The following is a 27,058-nucleotide window of genomic DNA, read 5'->3' as shown; positions in this document are numbered from 1 at the left end:
CTCTTAGATATGAGGGCATTTGCTCTCCAATACCCGTTTCATCTCATCTTTCCTTTCTCTTCTCTTTTGCCCCTATCCTTCTGAATTATACTCATTTTCATTTTTTCCATCGACCAATTAGCACCCATTTTGTCCACATGATCCTACCATCTTAAAATACTCAGAGCCTACCTGCCACCAACGCTAACCTTTTGAGTGCTTCTTGGTACGTCTTATATTTCTCACTGGAACTTTGAGGTAGACCTCAGAATTGCTAAAGATATTGAAACGGTTGTTGTTGGAATAAGAGCCAGATGATTGTAGCAGTCTTATTTTTATTCTAGGCAGAAAAGGACACATATTGCTCAATAACGCCACACCTGGCAACTCTAGAAATGGGGCGGAACCAAAATCATAGCGTTTGTTGCTTTCTAGTAGTGCATTTAGGAAAGTTTGAACTTCTCGCATTAGGTTGAGTACCCTGTAACCCAGCCGTAAAACAACCTTGATTAATGTGTTGGCTCTTGAGCCGAAGAATGACGCATTGCTGCTTGCAGCAGACAGATGAGATTTGGTGGGTTTTTTATTTTATTTTATTTTATTTTATTTAGTTTAGTTTAGTTTAGTTTTGTTTTGTCCGCCTAACCTACCTCTTTCTTTCATCAGGGCTTAGGACTAGCACTTGATAAAGGGTCTTAAAACGTACGAAAGAATTTTATCTTGATTTTACGACAGCTTGACTCAATCACGTATCAAACCACTTTTATCTCTAGTAATATGGAATGCATTCCACTTCCACGAATGACCAGTTCCGCGTGGCCGCAAATTCCTGAGATGTATGCTAGTATTGCACCCCCCCCCCCTCCCTCTTTTTTGTGCCACGCCTTTTAGGTTAGATTAGGTTGGGTTAGGTTAAGTTACTTAAGGTTGGGTTGGGTTAAATTAGATTTATACCCGTCTAATAATTTTGGGTGTGAGAAACATAACGAGATTATTTTCAAGAAAATTTTATGGTTAGCTTTGAGGGTATTGCGTCGGTTTTTTTTTTTTTTTTTTTTTTTTTTTTTTTTTTTCGTTTTTTTTTTTTTTTTTTTTTTTTTTTTCCAGGGAAAGGTTTCGGTGCTCGGTTACGTCTTGGAAAAATGCTTCGGTGTGGTGGGGGAGGGTGTGGGAGGTGAGGTGAGGTTGATGTAGTTGAAAAAACAAAGGCAGAAAGGAAATCGCGTAAAGCCGTGCCGCCAAAAAAAGAGGTGTGGGGCGCAGAAAGGATAGATAGGCCTAGACAAGGCTGAGGAGTGAGAAGCTAGGAAAAGAATGGTTGGGTATTTACTAATAGTGGGGGTAGCGAGTGGTGAATAGATAAATAAATAATTATTTAAATTGTAATCAGCTGTGTAGGCTTTTGCTATATATATTCTTAATCTGTGCCCAGATAGTGATTATTTCATCTATATAGATTCGAACATCATATGATGCTTTGTCACAGCATTAACAAGAAAATTATTTTATTTTTCTTAATTCTTTCCCCGGTCGTCGGTTGCTAGGTAGTGATTAATTCGACGGTTGAGTGATTAATTCATCGGTTTAGTGATTAATTCATCGGTTGCCAGCTAGTTATTAATTCATGTATAAAAATTTGAACATAATTATAGATGCTTTGTTGTCACACAGCATTATCAAGAAAACCCTTATTCAGTATTCACATTGCCTTTGCTTTAATGATAAATTCAAGCAGAGATCATTTTTGGTTGTCTTCCTGAGCGACCTGAGATCTCTCATTATAGAAATATATAATATCGTCTTTTAGCGAAGTTTCAATCACGTGATGAAGTTATTCAGGAGCTCTTGATTAAAAGACGTATTCATTATAACTTTTGGCCGTGGAAGCTCTTTTCCTTCGGTCCTGCTTTTCAGGAGCTCTCTCTCTCTCTCTCTCTCTCTCTCTCTCTCTCTCTCTCTCTCTCTCTCTCTCTCTCTCTCGTTCAAAGGTTTTTTCTACTTATTTATGTATCTGTCTTTTCAATGTTTAAATTTACATCTCAATCTCTCTCTCTCTCTCACACACACATATATATATATTATATATATATATATGATATATATATATATATAAGTAGTATTATCTATATATATATATATATATATAAATATATATATATATATATTTATATTATATATAGATATATATATTATATATATATATATATATAATATATATATATCATATATATATATATATATATATACATATTATATATATATAATAATACTACATACAATACCGTCTCTCTATTAAACTCTTGAGCAGTAGCATAAGAACAAGTGCGCGCCTCAGCGTCACTCTATTTATATGTGACTTGGCTCTGCGTTATACCCTATTTGTTGAAGGGGAGGGGAGGGGGAGACCTGGCTGCCTGGTGGCAGGGATGCTACTGCTGTTAAAATTCCCATCTCTAGTTTCGTTTATTAGTGTCGGGTGTTTGGTAGAGATTTTGATTTAAATGAGTCATGTTTATTCATACGTTAAGTTTTGAAAATGTTGTCTTTCTTATTAACCGATTTGTTATGTTTTTCAAATTGCCTTTTCTTACTTCTCTCGATTGAACCCCAAATTCTTTGGAAGCTTGAATTTCCTAAGTCAGAGACCCTATGTGGGCTTGGTACATGTGGATAGGGTTCGTCTTCTGAATAATAATAATAATAATAATAATAATAATAATATAATAATAATAATTGTTTAGATATACGGTAAGGTACAAGTAAAAATGTACATATATGTATAAATGTATATGTATGTATGTTTGTTTGTTTGTGTGCATATATATATCAAGAGTGAGAGAAGGGGACTGTAATTGATCATGACTCTTGATGGAGTGAGGTCATTCTTCTCTATCAGGTTTAGATCATAAATTGCTGATACCACTCATCCACAGGTTTTATGTATTATCTCGGGTCATAAATGTTTTATTAAACCTATTATCATGCCTTCAAACCGTCGCTGTCATTTGTCTTTGTAAGTTGTGATTTAGGAAGCTTTAGAAACAACTGATGCCTATTATTATTATTATTATTATTATTATTATTATTATTATTATTATTATTATTGTTATTATTATTATTATTATTATTATTATTATTATTGGTTACCTCTTACAACTACTGTTTTAATTGCTACAACGAATGCTTTTTGTTATTATTATTATTTTTATGTTTGGATTATCTCTTATAACTGCTGTTCTTGTTACAACGAATGCTTATTATCATTATTCGACTGGATTGTCTATGTGTCGTTCAACAATATGAAACAGAATTATTATAGTTGTAAAAACTCTTCTGAAATTATCGTTCAGTCCTTTGGCTCAGAAGAGCGCGGGAGAACTAGAAACTATTTTCAAGTACTTTGAGTGAGAGTGCGATTGTGTTGCATTCGGGGTCAAATGTGGGCCATTGTGTGCTTGTTGAAGTAATGGATACTGTAGCAGCGTAAGAACGTGACGCTTATATAAATATGGTCAGTTTTGTTGTTGCTGGTAGTCTTTGTTACTTGATGCGTGTTGTGTTTTGTCTCGAAAATCCTTTGGTAGGTCTTGGGAAACCTCTCTCTCTCTCTCTCTCTCTCTCTCTCTCTCTCTCTCTCTCTCTCTCTCTCTCTCTCTCTCTCTCTCTGTGGGATAATTTTTTTAATAAGTTGTGTTGTCTATTAGGTTTGCAGTAGATCACTGATCACTTTTATCTGGAAGTTCTCTCTCTCTCTCTCTCTCTCTCTCTCTCTCTCTCTCTCTCTCTCTCTAACTGAAAGTGCGATTTCTCTCTCACTTTTAACTGAAAGTGCGCGCTCTCTCTCTCTCTTTCTCTAAATATTATATTACATATACATATGAATGTATATATGTTGTGATGCCAGTTTTAGCAACCATAATCTCTCTCTCTCTCTCTCTCTCTCTCTCTCTCTCTCTCTCTCTCTCTCTGTTACTCACACTTGCACTTTCTTAGCGGTAAATGACCCGTGAGTTCTCGTGATAGTCGTTCTTCACTTCCTCAATAAGAATCTATTAATATACTGGTATTCGTCTCTGGTTACCCTATGGTATTATGGTACGTTTTTTACGAGGTCTAGGCTTATGGGTATGTGTATGAGTTCGTGTGTGTGTGTGTGTGTGTGTCTCGCAGTACTTGGATGTGCCTCAGCTCTTGATGAAGCAGTAAAGTGCCGTTGTGTATTTCATGGTGTCTTCGGTCCCCAATCCCCCCCTCCCCCATTGTTAATTTTTTTAGGGTTTATTTATACACAATCAGCCCGCCCACACCCTTCTTCATCTGACTTTAATTTTTTCTTTTAACTAATGGCTTTATTTAAAGCTTATCCGGAATATTTGAATGTTGGTTTGTGGGTGGTAGGTGCTCTTTATCAAGGTGTGTAAATATTTATTTGTTACGCAGTAGTTACTTTATATATTTATTTATTTATTTGTTTTGTTTAGCAGGATTTATCACATGGAGGTTTGGTAGGCCTTTTGACTTTTCCCATAAAAACGTGTGAATAATAATAATAATAATAATAATAATAATAATAATAATAATGAGCCAAACAAAAACTTCTTTCAGTTTTCTTCTGAAGATTGAAAAAGAAACCCACAAAATTAACATGTATATCGTGTATACTTATAAGGATTTACATTTTATTTTACTTAACATTCGAGTACTTTCAGGCCCTATATGAGGCCCTTTTTCAAGAGACGTTTCTTGAAAAAGGGCCACAGATAAGGCCTGAAAATACTCGAGTGTTGAATAAAATAAAATGTAAATCCTTATAAGTAAACACGTCATTATTATTATTATTATTATTATTATTATTATTTTTTTTTTTTTTTTTTTTTTTTTTTTTTTGCTCTATCACAGTCCTCCAATTCGACTGGGTGGTATTTATAGTGTGGGGTTCCGGGTTGCATCCTGCCTCCTTAGGAGTCCATCACTTTTCTTACTATGTGTGCCGTTTCTAGGATCACACTCTTCTGCATGAGTCCTGGAGCTACTTCAGCCTCTAGTTTTTTCTAGATTCCTTTTCAGGGATCTTGGGATCGTGCCTAGTGCTCCTATGATTATGGGTACGATTTCCACTGGCATATCCCATATCCTTCTTATTTCTATTTTCAGATCTTGATACTTATCCATTTTTTCCCTCTCTTTCTCTTCAACTCTGGTGTCCCATGGTATTGCGACATCAATGAGTGATACTTTCTTCTTGACTTTGTCAATCAACGACACGTCTGGTCTGTTTGCACGTATCACCCTATCCGTTCTGATACCATAGTCCCAGAGGATCTTTGCCTGATCGTTTTCTATCACTCCTTCAGGTTGGTGCTCGTACCACTTATTACTGCAAGGTAGCTGATGTTTCTTGCACAGGCTCCAGTGGAGGGCTTTTGCCACTGAATCATGCCTCTTTTTGTACTGGTTCTGTGCACGTGCCGGGCATTCACTTGCTATGTGGTTTATGGTTTCATTTTTCTGTATTGCACTTCCTACATATGGGAGAGATGTTATTTCCGTCTATCGTACTTTGAACATATCTGGTTCTTAGGGCCTGATCTTGTGCCGCTGTTATCATTCCTTCAGTTTCCTTCTTGAGCTCTCCCCTCTGTAGCCATTGCCAATTGTCATCGCTGGCTAGTTCTTTAGTCTGTCTGATGTATTGTCCGTGCATTGGTTTGTTGTGCCAGTCCTCTGTTCTTTCTGTCTTTCTCCTGTCTCTGTATATTTTCTGGGTCTTCGCTCTACTTTTATTAGTCCTTCCCATGCACTCTTTAGCCCACTCGTCTTCACTGGTTTTCAGATATTGCCCCAGTGCTCTGTTTTCGATGTTGACGCAGTCCTCTATACTTAGTAGTCCTCTCCCTCCTTCCTTTCGTGTTATGTATAGTCTGTCCGTATTTGCTCTTGGGTGTAGTGCTTTGTGTATTGTCATTTGTTTCCTGGTTTTCTGATCAATGCTGCGGAGTTTCTGCCTTCGTCCATTCCACTATTCCTGCGCTGTATCTGATTACTGGCACTGCCCATGTGTTTATGGCTTTTATCATATTTCCGGCGTTGAGTTTTGACTTGAGTATCGCCTTGAGTCTCTGCATATATTCTTTCCTGATCGTGTCCTTCATTATTATTATTATTATTATTATTATTATTATTATTATTATTATTATTATTATTATTATTATTCGCACGAAGTACATAGAGGATTTGTTCAAACGGAGCGCAAAAATGAGCCCGAATCTTCGATTTATCTTCTATAACCCAAAGCACATAACCCGGTATCGATAGTTTTTTCTGCCACTGGGGCGCCAGATTACGAAACGGAATCAGTGTCCCAAAGCGCCGTAAAACGTCGGGTTTTGTCCGCTCGGCAAAAAAACTCGGAAGGAGATTTGAAATTCTTGGGTTAATGTCAGTTTTAGGCTTAGCTACGTTTGCGGTAATTGAAGCAGGCTTCAGTGTACCAATATTTACGGGATTTTCTATGCGTGAGATCCGATTGTCAGCTGTTTCGTTTCGTCTTGATTAGTTAAACGACTGTTTTGAGCGGAGGTGGTAAGGAAGGGTCCGTTTATTTTCCATGTGTCTTCTTCAGGAATAAGTTAAGTATATCTTAGTTTAACCTGACCTCTGAGCTGATTAACAGCTCTCCTAAGGGCTGGGTTACCTAGCAACGGTACCTACAGCTTATTGTGGGATCCGAACCACATTATGTCGAGAAATGAATTTCTGATCATCAGCAACAAATTCCTCTGATTCCACGATGGCAGAGCGGGGAATCGAACTGAAGACTACCGAATCGGTAGGCGAGCACGTTAACCACTTGTCCAACAAGGAACTGTCTTCCTTCAGGAATAGGCCTACAGATTATGTCGAGATTTTAATTAGCATTTGTTTGATCACAGACAGCTGTTAATTATGTTAATTCTATCATGGTCTTTCTTGCATCTTGATATCCACCCTCTCCTAACAATTGCTTTATTGTGCAACTGCGAGGTCTTCCTCCCGTTGCACCCTTCAAACCTTCCTACTCCCAGTTTCCTTTCAGCGATGATTGACCTCATAGGTTTCAGCACTTAGCCTTTTGGTCTAATTTCTGTATTACATTATATTACACTAATTCTAAGGATACAAATCAGGTAATGTAAATGACCTAAGGTGTCCTCTCCCGGGCACCTAATTTGGCTCCCCAAGCCAGCCAAAAGCCTCAGGTTATAATTTGAAGGCTATGATGGCCCCCCGGGTGAGGTCCTGCGGTACCCCTTCTCTCACCCACAGAGTTGTAACGGCTTTTGCCTCAATGAGTTCAAAGCCTGACGGTGTGTTTAAGAGTACTGTTTGACTGGGCGTAAAATTGTTATGGGCTGTCAAGTGTTAAGACCTTAAATTGTACGGTTTCTTGTGTTTATTTGGGGCTGTTAAAAAAAATTAATTGTAGTCAAGGACTGGGTGAAAGTGAGGTCCGAAAACTTAAAGGATTTAATGACTTAACTCGAAATTCTCATGTTACTTTGTGCAGTTTAACATAGTCTAAAATTTTAGCGTTTTATTCCAAAAATAAGAAGAGCTTAGTGAATGGGTAGGTTGTGAGTAACATAGTCTAAAATTTAAGCGTTTTTATTTAAAAAATAAAAGGAGCTTAGTGAATGGGTAGGATGTGAGTAATGGTATGTATTAATTAAAATTTTTAGCTTGTTTTTTTGTCACATAAATTTTTATAAGACAGGGTCATTCATTACAACTGAAATTAATCGTGACTAGACTGTCACGAGAAGATTAAAGATCGTGGTTGCCGGCGACTTCGAATTAATCAGGCCGGTGTTTATTTACAAGAGCTGCGCGTAGAACGGCGCCGCTGTCTCCCCTACCCTCCTGATACCCTACCTACCCCGCCCCCACCCGGGGCGGACTAACAGGTTTACAGGAGGAGGGTAGCTTTCCCCCTTACCCTCCAGTTCCCTTACCTACCCTGCCCCACCTGAGGCAGACACAGGTTTGCACGATGAGCGTGGATGTCACCCTTACCCTCCAGTTCCCCTACCTACTCTGGCCCATTCGGGGCGGACAAAGCGATTTGCAAGGGTTGGGTGACTGTGTCACGTTTACCCTAGTGTCACCCGGGGGAGGAAAAAGAAGATCCACTCGATTTTATCATTACAGATAGATAGAGGTGAGAGTTATCTTACAACGGAATGAACAGAAAAGAGATCGTGCTAAGTAGCCTAAGTTTTCAGGTCTGTAGACTGTGTTGTTTTTACTCGGACAGCTTTGAAAGATGAACCTAATTTCAGTTTACTGTTAAAAGATGTCGTATTCACACACAGGTTTTTTTGGGGCCTATTGGCTACGTTAGTTTCTCTTTGGGCAGGTTGAAAGGCGACTCGATTTTCAGTTTATTTTGAATAGAAGTTGTATTAACTATCCACAGCTTTTGGGTCTATAAGCTATTTCGTTTTCAGCTGAGCCGGTTGAAAGATGACGATAATTCCAGGTTATTGCTGTATTATATGATACACTATACATGAACGGTTACAAGTCGAAGATGCCTGCTTGACAATAATTGTACTATCCAGAGTTTTTCGGTCGATAAGTTACTTTGTTTTCTCCTAGCCAGGTTGATAGGTCACGATAAATCCAGGTTATTGTTGTATTATATGATATACTATACATGAACGGTTGCAAGTCGATGATGCCAGCTGTCCAATAATTGTATTGAAAATAAAATATAAAACTGTAGGCTATTTATTTCATTGAGTTTCCTCCTGCGCTCGGTCATTCAGCCAATACGAGTCTTGATCACTCAATGGAAAAAAACGCGGAAGTTCTTACTACTATGTGCTGTAAATAGAATGTGTGTAGAAGTGTTTCGTAGGCCTTTTTTTTTCTACACTTGTTGCTAGATCCGGTGATGGCTAGTATCATCCTTTAGAGTCTACACCTTGGCTCGGGCCACCTCTGAAGTGTTGCGAGTTAGTAAGCGATTCAAAGAGGCAAAAATCTTCCGTATCTTTCGAGACGGAAGAATTTATGTTCAACTTGGCAAGTGATTTAGGAGTTGTCTTTTATGACGGAGTTGAACGGAGTGGTACTTCACTCGTACAGTTACAGGGAACCGTGCATACTTATCTGTATGGTAATTAGTCTATTTTTTTTCTTTTCAGTATAATAATAATAATAATAATAATAATAATAATAATAATAATAATATAGGTCATATACAAATACAGACTGTAGGTACAGTGGAGACCAAAATTACAGTTATAAGATGATAAAAGCAGTACTACCGTTATAATAATAATAATAGTGATACAGAAAATGTGATACAGTACAGATACAGTGGATACAAGAAGTTAACAAAACGACGATATAGCATTGGTGTCTTTACTGATTATGGTAATGAAGAGTTCTTGTGCATAAAATAAAGTGTTTTATAAAATATTACTAGTATCTTTTCGGACGTACAACAAACTGTGTCCATTAAAATTTGTATGCTTAGTTTGTTAGTGAAGGGGCTTCATCAAAATTTGGGTCTGTAAGTAGATTTTGTCATGTGAATGTATTGCTTTTATATTTCGGTACTTTTTATGACATTGTATAATTCAATTGTCCTTTGGTATTCAAATTTGTAATCATTGACATGTTAACAATTTTTCGGGATAATTGGTTTGTAAAATTTGAAAGACCAATATTTTGTATTTTTATCTATAAATTTTTTTTCTCTGTCGAGGTCATTTTATTATGCATGGATGATTTGTATGAATATATATAAATACAGAAAATAATAAGTTACTGAAATTATTTTTGAATTTCGTAAAAGAATTATTTTTTAATATCGTAGAAGAATTATTTTCTAATTTCGTTGAAGAATTATTTATGAATTTCTTAAAAGAATTATTTGTGAATTTCTTAAAAGAATTACTTTTGAATTTCTTAGAAGAATGAAGAATTATTTTTGAATCTCTTTAAAGAATTATTTGTGAATTTCGTAAAAGAATTACTTTTGAATTTCTTAGAAGAATGAAGAATTATTTTTGAATCTCTTAGAATTTTTTTTTATTTTGAATTTTTTTTATTTCTTAAAAGAATTATTTTTGAATTTCTCAGAAGAATTATTTTTTAATTTCTCAGAAGAGTTATTTTTGAATTTATTATAAGAATTATTTTTGAATTCCTTAGAAGAATTGTTTCTGAATTTTTTAAAAGAATTATTTTTAATTTCTTAGAAGAAATGGAGGAAGATGCAGTTATTTGTCTTCAAGTGTTTTTTCTTATTTCATTTAGTTTTGTCTTATCAGTATGAAGTTAATCTCATATTGCGGTAATTTCTTTGTCACTTGTGATCAAATATAAATGTATTACACTTCGGGCAAACCAGCATGCTCACAAAAGGTTAATTAATGAAATAATCGCTGAAGACTTTGTGATTATGGTTGAGCATTAATGACCAGGTTTAAAGTTTGGTTTAAGTCTCTCTCTCTCTCTCTCTCTCTCTCTCTCTCTCTCTCTCTCTCTCTCTCTGAGGTCTTAGAATACTTGAAATTGATACAGTAAGTGATTTAGCATCTTTGGAGGAGCAGGTCGTCAGCTTCTTTAGTATTGAGCGGAGAGCAGATGAAGACATTATTATTATTTTTTTTCTCTTTTTTCACAGTCCTCCAATTCGACTGGGTGGTACTTATAGTATGGGTTTCCATCACTTATAGTGTGGGAGTCAATCACTTTTCTTACTATGTGCGCTGCTTCTAGGAGCACACTCTTCTGCATGAGTCCAGGAGCTACTTCAGCCTCTAGTTTTTCCCCCAGGTTCCTTTTCAGGGATCTTAGGATCGTGCCTAGTGTTCCTATGATTATGGGTACAATTTCCACTGGCATATCCCATATCCTTCCTATTTATATTTTTCTGGTCTTATTATTATTATTATTATTATTATTATTATTATTATTATTATTTAGGACTGAGTTGTAGGAATTTTGTGCGTTGGGTTTTCTTCCTCGATTTAACTCCTAGAAGATAAATACTAATTTTTCTATATTTTTTGTGGAGAAGGGGGTTCTATCTTAGTGAGAAGAGGTAAATATACTTCTAAAAATCTGGACTAACTTCTTGTTCAAACTAACCGTTTCAAATGACTGCCGTGCGAGTAAACATAAAAGTTTTCATTTAATTTAATTATTATCTTAAGAATTTTCGCTGGAGATCGTTGGAGGTGGAGATTGTTCGAATGGAGATAGAAGATCGTCGCTTACGATACCTCTCTCTCTCTCTCTCTCTCTCTCTCTCTCTCTCTCTCATGACTACTGAACACTGAGTCAACTCCGAGTGTTCATTTTAGTTAAATTTTTTTTTATTTCTCTTGAGATCGTTGGAGATGGAGATAGAAGATCGTCGCAAACTCTCTCTCTCTCTCTCTCTCTCTCTCTCTCTCTCTCTCTCTCTCTCTCTCTCTCATGACTACTGAACACTGAGTAAACGCAGTGTTCATTTCATTTCGTTATTTTTTATTTCGCTGGAGATCGTTGGATATAGAGATCGTCCGAATAAAGAGAGAAGATCGTTACTCACGAGAACCCCCCCCCCCCCCCCCCCCACACTCCCCCCACCCCCCCCCCCCCCCCCTCTCGACTGAATAAATCTGAAGAGCCGTCGATGTAGAACCGTCGCGGGACGGCCCTTTCACTTTTATGTTGATTGAGTTGTCACTTAATAAGGCTTAAAAGTTACTCCTCTGCTAATGACTTAATTAGACTAATTGGTTATTATCGCTCCCGTCCTGAATCGAAGAGGCTTCAGGGAAGAGAGCGAGGCCTGTGTTTGAGTGCGGGTGGAAGTGTGTGTGTGTGTGTGTGTGTGTGTGTGTGTGTGTGAGCTTTGCGTTTGAGAGTTGACTTGAGTGCTTGTGAAAGAACGAAGAAAGTGCATTTGGCAGTACGGAAAAAATTGGGAATAGGAAAGACATATGTACACACACACACACACACACACACACACACACACATATATATATATATATATATATATATATATATATATATATATATGATGAGAGAGAGAGAGTAGAGAGAGAGAGACCCCATATGAAAATGGCTAAAGCTGGGAAGAAAAGAAGAAGAAGAAGAAGAAGAAGAAGAGAGAGAGAGAGAGAGAGAGAGAGAGAGAGAGAGAGAGAGTTTAGCTTGTGCTAAGCATTGACATCATTGACCTCTGCGGCCGTGAGAGGAGGGTTCGATGGACGTTGATGGACTCAGGTTGACGGTTGCACCCAACGAATTCTTGTCAGTGTGAATATGATGTACTGATGTGAATGTGGATAATGACTTCCGTAACGTGATTTTATGTGGTAATGATTCGTTATAGCAATAGTAAGTTACAATGATATTGATGCAAAACAAGAATGATGGTGATTATAATTCATCTGACGTAGAATTACGTAGACTTCAGCTCGGATGGATTCATCGTATTTCGTATAATTACGGTTAGGTATAATGAATTTGTTAATATATATATATATATATATATATATATATATATATATATATATATATATATATATACATACATACATACCGCAATCGAGTATTTCTTCGATTTGTATCGATTCATTGTCCATATATTTCTTATTAAATATTTTACATTTTTTAAATGTATATCTTCGAAAAGTGTTTTCAATAAATTCACCCGTGGGGCATTTTATATTTTGTATTTGATTTGAAAAGCTCGACATATTCTTGTATATTTAGAGCTTCTTATTTCACATATTTTGAATTCGAAAACCCCTTTTTCAGTTTATAAGGATAGAAAAGAATGATCAATTTTTATAATTCCGCTGTTTCCCAAAATATCGTCCCTTCCACTCGGCCTCCAAATCTTCTCGCTTTGGAATTGTTGTTTTAGATTAAGCCAACCTTGAGATAGCACGGGCTCTTTCTCGACCCTTAATCTCTCTCTCTCTCTCTCTCTCTCTCGCTCTCTCCATGTAGAGGAAAGGCGGAGGAAGTGCCACGAGGCTTCTATATTTACTGTCGAGATGCTCTTATGACGATGATATATATCGGTAACGGATGACAAGACTCGTGTGTCGCTTGTTCTCATCCGTCCAACTCCCTCTTCTCCATCCACATTCCTTTCTCTCTCTCTCTCTCTCTCTCTCTCTCTCTCTCTGTGGGTGTGTGTGAGAGTCAATTTGTCCTGCTCACCCTCATCCTTTTGTGCATTTTCTTAAACTGATTCGTAAACACACACATACCCATGCACCCATGCTGCCTTTCTCACCCATATGGGGCATTTGTGACATACCCCTTGCTCCTCCTACTGACCCTCTCTCTCTCTCTCTCTCTCTCTCTCTCTCTCTCTCTCTCTCTCTCTCTCAAGCTGTGTTAGCAAATTTCGAAAAGTGTTTTAATTGTAACGCTTGATTTTTTTTATAAGGGTTTTATAAGGATATATCTCCTTTGTAATTGTGGCTTTCATCGTGCAAGAATACACATATACATAATTACGTATGTACAGGAAAATCTTGTATGAAAATAATGATATTACTTTATGCACATAATGATACCGAATGATATTCCTTTACGCCCATAATGATATCGTATGATTGCTCTCTGGAGATTCGCTTCCTGCAGAATCTGTCATCTTCCTGCCTTGGGAGGCTGTTTCTCTCTCTCTCTCTCTCTCTCTCTCTCTCTCTCTCTCTCTCCGTGTCCTCTTCTCTCCTTTCTTGTCTCCCTGCTTCTGTCATACGCACCCGTCCTCTCTGTCATCTCCGCCTCCCCCTCCCCCCCCTCTTCGTCTCCTCTTTCTCAGTTCACTTCCTCCCCTTTCACCTCTCCTCCTCTCCCCCACCTCCCTCCCCCTTTTCCCCTCCTTTTCCCCACTCCCTCCCCCTTTCCCCTCTCTCCCTCCTCCTCCTCCATTCCTCCTCCCTCCCCCCCTTCCCCCTTTTTCCCTCCTCCCTCCTCCCCTCCCTCTCCCCTCCTCCATTCTCGCCTCCCACTTCCCCTCCTATGCTTCCTCTCTTCCTCCTCTTCCCTCCACCCTCATCCTCCTCCTCCTCCTCCTCCTCCTCCTCCCTTCCTTCTTACCCCCCTCCTCCTCCTCCCTCACCCTTCCTCTTCCTCCCCTTCTTCTCCCACTCCTTCCTCATCCCTTCCCACTCCCTTCCCTCTACTCCCCTCCCTCCTCCTCCACCTCCACCTCTACCTCTCCCATGTGACACATCTGCTTCTGGTATCCTTTCTTGAGCATTGACTTATTCCCTGCTTCTGGCGCTTACCTTTTTTCAGCCATTCATGGGGCGAGCGGCTTCCTCTGTCAATATCGTGCCGCTGTCGTTGCTGGTCTCCGTCTCATTATATTACGGGGTTAAGTGGCGGCTTTTAGCCCTGTTATGATTACTCGTAAGATCGCTGGTCTTTTTTTTTATTTGGTGGAATCTCTCTCTCTCTCTCTCTCTCTCTCTTTTCATTTTTTTTTTGGAAAGTGTGATCTGTGGTACTGTCAGTGTTTAACGGGTTGGAGTCTTTAGATAACGAGGTAGAATTTCTTAGATTACATGACTGTGCCAAGTGTTTCTTATCGTATTTTTTGTTTTTTTGCATAGTTAAACGTTTCAATGTTTTCAACTATCACTTTTTTTATTATTTTAAATTATGTATTGCCCCATGTTTTAGCAAACTGTTATAATGTCAATCATTATGCAATTACTTATTTTGTGTTTTTTTTTGACTCTCTGATTTAGGATTTTCTGTCATTACTTTTTTATTTGTGCGGTTTGGGGGGGGGGGGGGATTTAGGACATATTTTTACAGTGTCTGCCGTAATGTGTATGTGGCATTGCTTTCATTTATGAAGTTTTTAAATGTCATTTTACCTCTCCACCAAATATTTTTCTAAACCTGTTTTTATTTATTTATTCATTTATTTTTTTTACTTAGCCTTTATGAGAGTTTCAATGAATCGATTGATCCTTTCCTTTCAGAAAGCGTCGTTGTTTTTGTTGTTGATGTTGCTGTTGTTGTTATAGAGTTCTGACCTTTGGTGACCTGCGAACGTTTTCCTGGTTTTAAGATTCTTCTTATGACAGAAAAACACTATTGTAAACTTTTTTTTTGTATAGTATTGTTGATTACCTTTTGACAAATAGAAAGCCTACGAAGGTCTTTCTCGTTATCACATGCACTAGTAGATTCACATCAACCGTGCATTTGATGTCTAGGCCAGACCCTTACGACGCTTCTGATTGGTTGTTAAGCCAATCACAGGGCTGGAAAGTCTCACTCTCTCTCGAGAGTTCACATGGGTAGGATCTATATTCCACCTCTCCTGAGATATAAGTCTTTTAAAAAGTATCCCTCAGGAGAGGTGAAACATACATCCTGCCTTTATGAACTCTCGAGAGAGACTGAGAGCTTCCAGCCCTATGATTGATAAGCCAGGAGCGTCGCAAAGGACTAACCTAGATGTCAAATGCACGGTTGATGTGAATCTACTATACCTTAACTTAGAAGATTCCTGCAGAAGAAGCGAAAAAACTAAAACTAAATCGTTCGGTAGTCAAGTTACTCCTGTTACTGGGATCAAGTGTGAGAGAAAGACGAGGACACGAGCTGTCCCCTGTTGGGTGATTATTACTGCTCTCTCTCTCTCTCTCTCTCTCTCTCTCTCTCTCTCTCTCTCTCTCTCACACACTAATTTCTTAGTCGGGCAATGAATTGAACTTGAAAGAATCTTAACTGAATATAAAGTGTTGCTCTCTCTCTCTCTCTCTCTCATTCGTTATTTTTAGTTCGTGTGTTTCGAAAATTGGTCTTGGAAAGGAGATGGAGGGATGAGAAAAGAAATTCCTTTTCACGAGGCGATCTTTCAACTCCCCCTGTGTATGGCGCCTAACAATTGAAGGAGTACTTACGCTTTCTATTATGTTGTAATGATCTCCTATGAGTTAGTCTAGGAGTAGGAGAGGAGTCATTACACAAACACCCACAGTCACTTTATATCAAACCAGAATATTAAGGAACGTAAATTAAATATGAAAGAAATGCTAGATATATATATAATTAAATTACACAAATAACACAAGTTACTAATAAATAACAGCAGTACAAATCATACAAATGAAATAAGAAAAACACACGAACACTTAATAATTGTAAATAATCATTCACAAACACTCTTCAAGTATGTAAAACAAAACTAAATGTAGTTACCACCACAGATCAGCTGGAGAGAGGTTAAAGGTCCCGTAGTCTGAAAGCCAATGACATATGCTCGTATAAAGCCAAGGAGGTTAACAGAAAACGAGACTAAGCAAGGAGTCTCGAGACTGAAGGGACAGGTGGTATCATACTTAATGATTATAGAGTACAGAAACAATTATTCCCCGGACATATGATAATACAAATCATATTCTACAAAATATAAACATAATCATAACATATGTATATAATACGTATGATTTTACAGTTGCGTTTCGTAAGTGGACGTTACATGTATTGCATGTAATGGATACTTTGTGTATATTTGGACATGTAACGCGGTTATATTTATGCATACGCTTGAGCCCATACGCAATTGTATGTAGTATATATATATATATATATATATATATATATATATATATATATATATATGTATATATATTATAATATTCAGCGTGTAGGTTTATACACACATACACACGCGCGCACACACACGACGCAAGCAGTTCAATCACATTAAGAGACGTGGCGGCAGAGGTTTTAGCCTGATATTCTTTGATGTCCCGAATAAAGGTCACAGGAAATTTCTCGGCAAAGATTTTCGCATCGTTTTGGGTCGAGTCTCTGTCTCGAGCCTCAGTTGGGTTTTTTTTTGACGAGAAAAGGAGGATTCCTGGGCACCGCCAATTTGGACCTATTCAGTGGACTTAAGACCTGCCTCGCGTTTTTTTTTCTTTTTTTTTTAAGGTGCTTCTTATTTTAGGATTTTAAGTTATTTTTAGATCTCTTGAGGGGATACTTGTCATTCTCGTATTTTTTATTTTTATTTTTTGTGTTTAGTAATTTCGATCTTTTTGGTGCTGCTTCTCTCGCACTTTCAATTTGTCTAATGATTTTCATACATTTTTTTAGTTTTTTAAGGTTTTTAGTTTTCTCTTTCTTTATTTATATTCAAATAAGTTTTTTCATGTACATCTTTTTCCTTCTTTACTGTCTACATTGTTATTATTCTTCTTACTTTTCGTTTCTAGTTGTCGTTTTCAGGTTTTCCTTGGTCAGGTATAAATTTACTGTATAGACATTATCTTTCCACAGATTTTGGTATGTTTGTGTGCATTTGTACGAGTACTGTTTCAGTTCCATTTTCAAATTTACAATGTATATGTTTGTGTGTGTGTGTTTGAAAGAGAGAGAGAGAGAGAGAGAGAGAGAGAGAGAGAGAGAGAGAGAGAGAGAGAGAGAGGAGAACCAACCTCCAGACGTTGTGGAGATTGCCCCCCGTGATTAGATGTAAGATTACGACTGGCGATAAGGGGCGGAAGGCTTTTGATTCAATTCTGTCGGGACTCGACGAAGAATGAGAACCTCCCAAGATGAAGACAACGCCGCTCGCTACCTGAGGGTGGCCTCTTCAGGGAGATTTGCGTCTTCTGACCTTCGTAGCAGTATTGGTGAAATGACGCTGTCAGTTTTTTTTTATGTCATTTTTAGTGGTGCGATAGAATTTCTGTCTCCTCCCCGCCTCTCTCTCTCTCTCTCTCTCTCTCTCTCTCTCTCTCTCTCTCTCTCTCTCTATATATATATATATATATATATATATATATATATATGTATGTGTGTGTGTGTGTGTGTGTGTGTATGTATGTGTATGTGTACACTTACATATAATTTCATAAGTACATATACTTGTGGATATGCATTTATTATATGTGTATATATACATACTATAGTGTGTGTGTGTGTACTGTACGGGAATGAAAAGAAGGAGCTATTAGTAGCGAGATAGCCTTGTCATACAAATTGTGTATACTTGTTTAATTTGTAATTTCAGTAATAACGGGTCTAATTTTCATGTTTGTTGTATTTACAGTGATTGTCTTATAATACGGATGCTTTAGGTTTATTTAGAAGTGCTTTTAAACTGGATGAAAACGAAGTTAGTGAAATCAATTTATTGATTTGGTATCGAAGTCTGTGAAAAGAACCCTGTTCCTGTAATGTCTTTCCAGTTTAAGAATTATTTATTGGAATTATAATATTAAGGTGTAAAATGTTCATTATTCTCCGCACAGTAAAGAACTGAGGTCGAATAGGTTTCAATTGTGACTTACGGAGATACTTTGATTTTAATAAAAAACAAAAAAAAAACGAATTATAGTGGATTAAATCCAGTTTATGATAATGAAATCCGTATTCTTTAATATGACGCAAAGTGCGAGTGCATGCATCTCCTTCCTTAAATGACCTAACTATTTCACGGTTCAGGGGTTTTAGGGGTGGGGGCGGTAGTGCCATCAGTGCACCTCATGCAGTGCGCTGTAGGCATTACTTCGATGTTCTATGCAGCGTCTCCTGGGCCCCTAGATGCAAACCCCTTTCATTCCTTTTACTTTACCTCTGTTCATATTCTCTTCTTCCCATCTCCTTTCCACCCTCTCCTGACAATTGTTTCAAAGTGCAGCTGCTTTGAGGTTTTCCTCCTGTACACCTTTCAAACCTCCTATACTTCTCAGTTTTCCACTTCAGCGCCGGAATGACCTTCAACTTTCCCGGGTCCCAACGCGGTGTTGGCTAAAATTCTATATTCCATTCCTCTTTCAGTTTCTAGCATCCTATGTGTTCCCTACACACACACACACACACACACACGTAATTCTAGCAATTTCATCGAAAAATAATTGCTCAGTTACCGAGGGATAGCACCTGGAACCACCTTTTATTTGGTAAAAAAAAATGCGTTTAAGCTTGTATATAAGCACTGCTATACATGTAATATCTAATATATTTTAATAATTATATATTAATAATTATATTTAATATATTATATATATAATTATATATGTGATATATATATATATATATATTAGAGAGAGAGAGAGAGAGAGAGAGAGAGAGAGAGAGAGAGAGAGAGAGACTGACTGACTATGTATTAATAAGGCAAGAATCCTCTTCCTCATCCTCATTTGGAACTCATCTAATGTAATTGCCGGCGAGACTTGAATGAGTTAGAAAGAGACTTGGGTGGTAACTTTGTTGTCTGAATGGTTGATTGGAGGAGTTAACTCGATTGGCATTCGTAACGAGATTAGGCCTCCCTCTCTTGTCAAGGGATGACACTTCGCATGTGCCAGTGGGCTGTGGCTACATAGAAAAATAGCTGTTGGTTTTTTTTTTTTGGTGTATTTTTTTTTTTTTTCGTTCCTTTCCTGAGAGGACGTTATGGAGAACCTTTAATGTGATTTTGAACAATTAGTATATATATAATTGTTCTTTGAGCAATTTTTTGTTTTGTTTACGGATATACCGATGAGTAATTTCACATCATGTGATGCTTGAGTCAATATTCCTATAGTCTTCTTGTTTTCCTCTCCAGTGTCCAAATGCTCTTAGTTATGGGATTATTGAAATAGCTGTTGCCTACAATTCCTTCCCACTTTCTTCGGTATTTCCTTTCCGAAATACTTTGCAACTTCGTTCATCATTCTTCTATTACTATAGTAGATCCACATCAACCGTGCATTTGACGTCTAGGCCAGTCCTTTACGACGCTCCTGATTGGCTGTTGATAAGCCAATCACAGAGCTGGAAACAATCAGTCTCTCTCGAGAGGTCACATGGGTAGGATCTGTGTTCCACCCCTCCTGAGGGATACGTCTTTCAAAAGTATCCCTCAAGAGAGGTGGAATATACATCCTGCCTTTATGAACTCTCGAGAGAGACTTGAGAGTTTCCAGCCCTGTGATTGGATTATCAACAGCAATCAGGAGCGTCGTAAGAGACTGGCCTAGACATCAGATGCACGGTTGATGTGAATCTACTATAGTATATTTTTTCCTGCATTTCAATTTTCAAATACCTTGTAGTTTGTTCCTCATTATTCTGACAACCTCTTAACTTCATCCTCTGCCCTATCTCAGCCTACTTGGTAGTTAAGGAGGCGCAGTTTGCATTAGTTCTTCCAAATGAGCGCCATGACAGAGTGCGCTCTATTTTATAGCGTCATTATTATAACCGTAGCTAATGGCGTCGCATTTTTTTAGGTCTATAATAACGCGGTCGTTAGCTAGGCCCTAATTTTGTCTCGCTCTCTGCGACCGACGTACGATCGCTTGAGGACCGATGATGCCTGATCGAAGAAAATGAGACAATTAAGGTGGCCTCGTTTAGAAGTGGTGATTAGCGCTGGCCGTTCATTCGTGTGCTCCAGTTTTTGAGTGAGTTTATCGCGTAATACTTACTCAAAATTAGTCATTCATATATATAGTATATACTTTTGTTAATTGCACGTTCAGCTAATAAAACCTAGTCATATTTTATCCCTGATAATGGGGAGTGTATCTGTTGACACTGTTAAGATTTAATTCTCTCTCTCTCTCTCTCCCTTAAAATTTGCGTTCATGTTGAGATGTAAGTACACATGAACCCAAAAGTAATTCATACTTCTATCCATACTCTCTCTCTCTCTCTCTCTCTCTCTCTCTCTCTCTCTCTCTCTCTCTCTCTCTCCTAGACATTCCTCCAGTTTTACAATTCCGGCCCGAAACCGATACGCACTCGCTCACGGCACGGAGGCACGCACACGAATGGTGCGTGCTCTTCCTGTGTTCACGTGCATCGGGGGAATATAAACACCGAGCCATATAATGGCCCTGGGAGATCTCGCCGAGTCGATTCAGGGGTTGCCTGCCTGCCTGGACCCAGACCCTGACCCGAATATGGAAGTCGGCCTTTGTATCCAACATCAATTAAAGCCTTTCGAGCACAATGAGCGGGAGAGCGAAATAGATTTCTGGTGGTTTTGCATATGTTTGTTTGCGCAGGTGCAGGTTTTTTGGGCAGGTGTAGGTTTTTGCGCAAGTGTATGTGTGGGGCAATGGTAATTTTTTTTTGGGGGGAGGTTTAGGTTTTTTGCCACAAGGTTGTAGGTTTTTTGAGCTAGGTTGTAGGTTTTGTTTTTGTGCAGGTGTAGGTCTTTTGGGCGTGTAGGTTTTTTGGCCACTTGTAGGTTTTTGGGCACGTGTAGGTTTTGCACTGGTGGAGGTTTTTGCGCAGGTGTAAATTTTCGCGCAGATGTAGGTTTTTGGGCTGGTGTAGGTTTTTACGCAGGTGTAGGTTTTTGGGAAGGTGTAGGTTTTTGGGCTGGTGTAGGTTTTTTTTTGAGCAGATGTAGTTTTTTGCGCAGATGTAGGTTTTTGTGCAGGTGTAGGTTTTTAGGTTTCTGTGCAGGTGTAGGTTTTTGCACAGGTGTAGGTTTTCGGCAGGTGTAGGTTTTTGGGCAGGTGTAGGTTTTTTAATTGTTTGTGCCTGTCCTTCCATATCTTTATTTGTCGGAAGAGCGGGTGTGAATTATGATACAATTTATTAATTTTTGCTCCTAGTTTGAAAAATTTTCCGTATTTTCTTAAAAAGTTCATTGACGTTTTTGCCTAGTCCATGGAGATATACCAAGAGTAATAACAATGCTAATTATATTCGTAATTATTATCAATATTTACATAGTTGTATTAAAAGTTACATAGATTTTCATAAATCGAGAAGAGAAATGGCCGTTGATTTTATTCTTCATTTTGCTGTTGCTGAACTTATAAGTTGTAAGAAATAATTTAATAATAGTAATATTGTTGTTTTTAGGTAGAAGACCCTCTTTCAGCAATCTCCTTCAATAGAATAATAATAATAAATAATAATAATAATAATAATAATAATAATAATAATAATCCAAGATAAATGGATTTAGAACGTTCTGTCATTTATATTATGCTCAACATCGAGTCAGCTGTCAACCGCCCGCGCGCCCTCAGTCCGCCCACTGTTATTAACTGTAATTAACAGGCGTGTAGTGTTTACCTTGCCTTATCGGGTAATGCAGTTGTCCGGAACGTATCAAGAGCTCCATGACTGGATATGATTGATAGTTTGTCAAGTGCGTTCGTGCTTGCGTGTCAAGCTTTCGGCGTTCTTATCACGGCCCCAGCGTTATCGACTCTGAGGTGCACTGTAGGCATTATTGAAGGTTCTTTGTAGCGTCCCTTTGGCCCCTAGCTACAACCTCTTGCATTCCTTTTACTATACCTCCATTCATATTCTTTTTCTTCCATCTTATTCTCCTCCCTCTCCTGACAATCGTTTCACTGTGCAACTGCTTTTGAGGTTTTCCTCCTGTTACACCTTTCGAAAATTTTACTCTCATGTTCCTTTATTTTGTTTTATGTTGAATTTCTTTATGCTACGAATTTCTTAGGGGACATGACCTGAAACTCCTAAAAATTAGTCAAAAACTAAAGAGATGTTACTCGTCTATTCTTTGAAGTTCACGCGTTATTTTCCTCTTATTCGTGATCATTCATTCTCCGTTTTGTACATGTCATTGTTATTAGCATGACTAAGTGAGTGCACTCACTTGTATATACTTATCACTTAGATCTCACATGACGTATTTCCCAGTACTTGATCTTACAGTGACGCTGTTTTTTTTTTACTTTAACTGATAAAGTTTGTATCCCATTTTTTGTCTTTTTTCAAGATGTCGCAATCATGTCCACTGGTGCAATCTCACCCGTATTTCTTTCTCGTCACCTGTATTTCCTCACCACTCTATCCCAAGCACATACACAATTACTTATTATTATTATTAATTATTTCAGTAGATGAAACCTATTCACATAGTACAAGCACACCAAAGGGGCCATTGACTTGAAATTCAAGCTTCCAAAAAATATTGCTTTCAACCTCCCACCGCAGACTACACACTGCAGCGGTATCTGATCATGATGCAGATGCAGTGATTTTTTTTTTTTTTTTTTTACGGCCTTGGGAGACGCGAACTCGCGACGCATCTGAGTGGCATAACACGACGCTCACCACTTTACCATAGTACATAGATTCACATTTGATGTTTAGGCCAGTCCCTGATGACGCTCCTGATTGGCTGTTGATAAGCCAATCACAGGCTGGAAACTCTCAATCACATGGCTGGAAACTCTCAGTCTCTCGAGAGAGCTCATAAAGGCAGGATGTTTGTTCTAGCTCTCCTGAGGGATACTTTTGAAAGACGTATCCCTCAGGAGCGGTGGAACATACATCCTGCCTATATGAACTCTCTCGAGAGACTGAGAGTTTCCAGCCCTGTGATTGGCTTATCAACAGCCAATCAGGAGCGTCGTAAAGGACTGGCCTAGACATCATATGCACGGGTGATGAGAGAATACTATGGCGGGACAGCGAAATCAGTACATTATTATTCTATGGCTATGCTCAAGTACAGAGCGACCCCATTCACCTGCGATGGTGTGACAACGATGTCTATTTTTCTTCCCGAATGTGTCTTATTTTTTTTCTCCTCCGTCTGTGTTTATTCTGGCGCGACAAACACATTAAAGGAAAGCATCTCGGGTTATTGTCCTGATGCTCTGCGGTGCTTACCTCGAGTTCCGTTCTTATGGGACCTGTGTCTGTTTTGTCTTTTATTTGGATTGTTTTAGTCAGCCCTGTAGGATGTTTTTTGAAAAATGTCATTAACCTTTTTTTTTCTTAACTCAGGTGAATGATGTTGCATGTGGGTTGAAATATGTCATTAAGCTAATTATTTTTCAGTTTTTTCTTTTTTTTATGTCAGGCTGAATGATGTAAAGCTCATTTTTTTAAAAGTCAGGGTGACTGATGTTGCTTGGGTTTTGAAATATGTCATTAAGCTAATTGTGAAAGTAAATGATATTGCAGAAATAGATTATTGTATGATTTAGGAGCAGAAAAGGTGAGATAGAATTTTGGTATGTGAATCAGTATTATATCTGTAGTTTTCAGCTTTTTTTTTCTAACACTGAATGCAGGTTCTAAGTAGAAGAAAAAATGATGAAAGTAGTTTTCTTACTCTTTATTGAAATTAACTTTATTCTCAGTAGCTTTGTTGTTTGTTTTTATAGAATTCACTGATTTTATTCTTATTAATACGTCTAGTAGTAGACGGAATGTATTATCCCAAAAGGTATTTTAATCTGCTGAATATCATATTAGATTTTACCTTGATATTTACCAAGTCACTGAAATGAAAATATTTGCCAAGTCACTGAAATGAAATTCCTTCTCTAGGGGAATTTTATAATTAATCATATTAAACCGGACAAAGTCCTCGTCATGAGAGAGAGAGAGAGAGAGAGAGAGAGAGAGAGAGAGAGAGAGAGAGAGAGAGATGAAAAACACCCCTGTTAGCGCGTCAATATTTAGGCGAGCTTATTTATCTTGTGACGGAAGAACTGCTGACTCGGCAGTGTCCATAAATCTGAAAACACGCCCGGGAAATAATTGCTTGCGCGCCCATGTCCAACAGAATTGCTAATTGCTTGCAGTTCTTGCATGACTTCGGACTTCCCGTTTGTTTTCGGGCTAGGGGGGGGGGGATGTTTATCGGAGAGGGAACTGTGCTGTTTGGGAGGGGATGATGTGTATGGTACTTATTCGTAAACACACATTATATATATTATATATATATATATATATATATATATATATATATAGTATGCACATTTATGTGCATTATATATATATAAATATATATATATATATATATATATATATATATATATATATTTAATATATTTATATACACACACTCAATCTTTCTATAATAATTATTTTACTTCTCATAAACAACCGTCTGCGAACGTCACATTTTCTCATTAAATCGTCACATTTTATCTTATCTAGGGTAAAACGTCGTTCACTGACGATGTGAGAATATTTTTATTATTTAGTTGTAATACTTGTTTTTATAAGATTGCGTCTGTATCCGTCTTTTAAAAGACCGGATATTAGGTTCGGTGTAAGCGGTCAGATATTAAATGAGTACCCATACCTAGGGTAGCGTTACGCATTTACAATTCGCATGTTCGTTTACCCATTTAAAATTGAATTTGTTTTAAGTTCCAGTTACAGTTCATTTAGCCATCTGAAATTTAATTGTTTTTAATCTCTAGTTACTATTCATTTAGCCATTTAAAACTGAATTTTATTCAACTCCAGTGCAGTTCATTTAGCCATTTAACATTGAATTGTTTTTAATCTCCAGATACAATTCATTTAACCATTTAAAATTGAAATTTATTGATCTCCATTTATAATTCATTTAGCCATTTAAAACTGAAATTGATTCATTTCCAGTTATATACAATTCATTTAGCCATTTAAAATAGATTTATAAAATCTTCAGTTACAATTCATTTAGCCGTTTATAATTAAATTTTAAAAAATCTCCAGTTACAGTCCATGTAGCCATTTAAAATTGAATTTTTTAAATTTTTTAAATCTCCAGTTACAATTCATTTAGCCATTTAAAATTGATTGTTTGATCCTCCAGTTACAGTTCATTTAGCCATTCAAAATCGATTTTTTTTTCATCTCTAGTCACAATTCATTTAGCTATTTAATATAAGATTTTTAAAAATCTCCAGTGAGAGCTCATTTAGCCGTTCAAAATTGATTTATTTTCTGCAGTCACAGTTCATTTAGCCATTTAAAATTGAATTTTAAAAAATCTCAAGTCAATTCATGTAGCTATTTAAAACGGAATTTTTAAAAATCTCCAGCTACAATAATTCATTTAGTCATTTAAAATTAATTTTGTCAAAATCTTCAGCGCCAATTCATTTAGACATTTAAAATTGAATTTTTAAAAATCTCCATTCACAATTCATTTAGCCATTTAAAAGAGAATTTTTTTTTTTTTTATCTCCATGTTAGTAATACCCACTCCTTCCCATGACACACATCGAGTAAGGTTAACCTTGACCAGGTAACCTTGATGCGAAGTCTGTGACGGAAGGAGTGTGTAAAAAAAAAATAGCTTTAATTGTTCTTTCCTTCTTCGATGTATATACTCACTGTTGTTTTTCTCCCTCTTCCTTTCAGGTAAGTACTCGAGGAGTTGGTGTGATGACTGGCAATCCCTGGGCCCTCTGGCCACTATTCCGAATCATTGTGACTATTAGATGGTTCGTGGGGTCGCATTCTTTCACAGGTTTTTCCAGGTTATTTTTTTATTTATTTATTTATTTATTTATTTTTGCATATTGCATCTGCATCTTTTACTCTTTCATATTCACTTCACTTCCTTCTTTATTTTTGGATATATATATATATATATATATATATATATATATATATATATATATATATATATATATATATAACTGAATCACGAAAGTTTGGAACGTGATAAATCCATAAATAAAGGTACTCATTCTCCAGGTGTGCCGATTCTAATCTCCTTATAATCCCTATCTGTCAGTTATACGACCTTTCCTGTACTTTAAATTCCTCATGTAATGTCAGTTTGTCTGCTGAGTAAAGGACGTCGAGTCGAAAGATCTTGGAGCAACTCCTTTGTTTATTTTCCTTCGTGGCTTATACATACATACATACATCTATATATCTATATATATATATATATATATATATATATATATTATATTGCATCTTTTACTATTTCATATTCGTTAACTTTCCTTCTTGATTTTTGCAGTGGATGTTTTTTTTTCTATATTGCATCTTTTTACTCTTTCATATTCACTTCATTTCATTCTTTATTTTTGGAGTATATATATATATATATATATATATATATATATATATATATATATAGATATTATATTGCGTCTTTTATTCTTTTATATTCACTTCACGTCTTTCTTTATTTTTATAGGTCCCAGTTTCTTCCATCATTCATTCCATTTAATTGATTCACGTGTTGTGTACATTTCTTCGTGATTTAGAAGTCCAGTTGACTCTTGATTCTGTTGCTTTTGTGTTGTAGATGTGTATTTGTATGCAGACAAGAATATAATTACGCATATTGCATATT

The sequence above is a fragment of the Macrobrachium nipponense genome, chromosome 30 (assembly GCF_015104395.2).
Source record: "Macrobrachium nipponense isolate FS-2020 chromosome 30, ASM1510439v2, whole genome shotgun sequence".
NCBI classification, from domain to species: Eukaryota; Metazoa; Arthropoda; class Malacostraca; order Decapoda; family Palaemonidae; genus Macrobrachium; species Macrobrachium nipponense.
Note: the sequence above shows the minus strand (reverse complement) of the source record.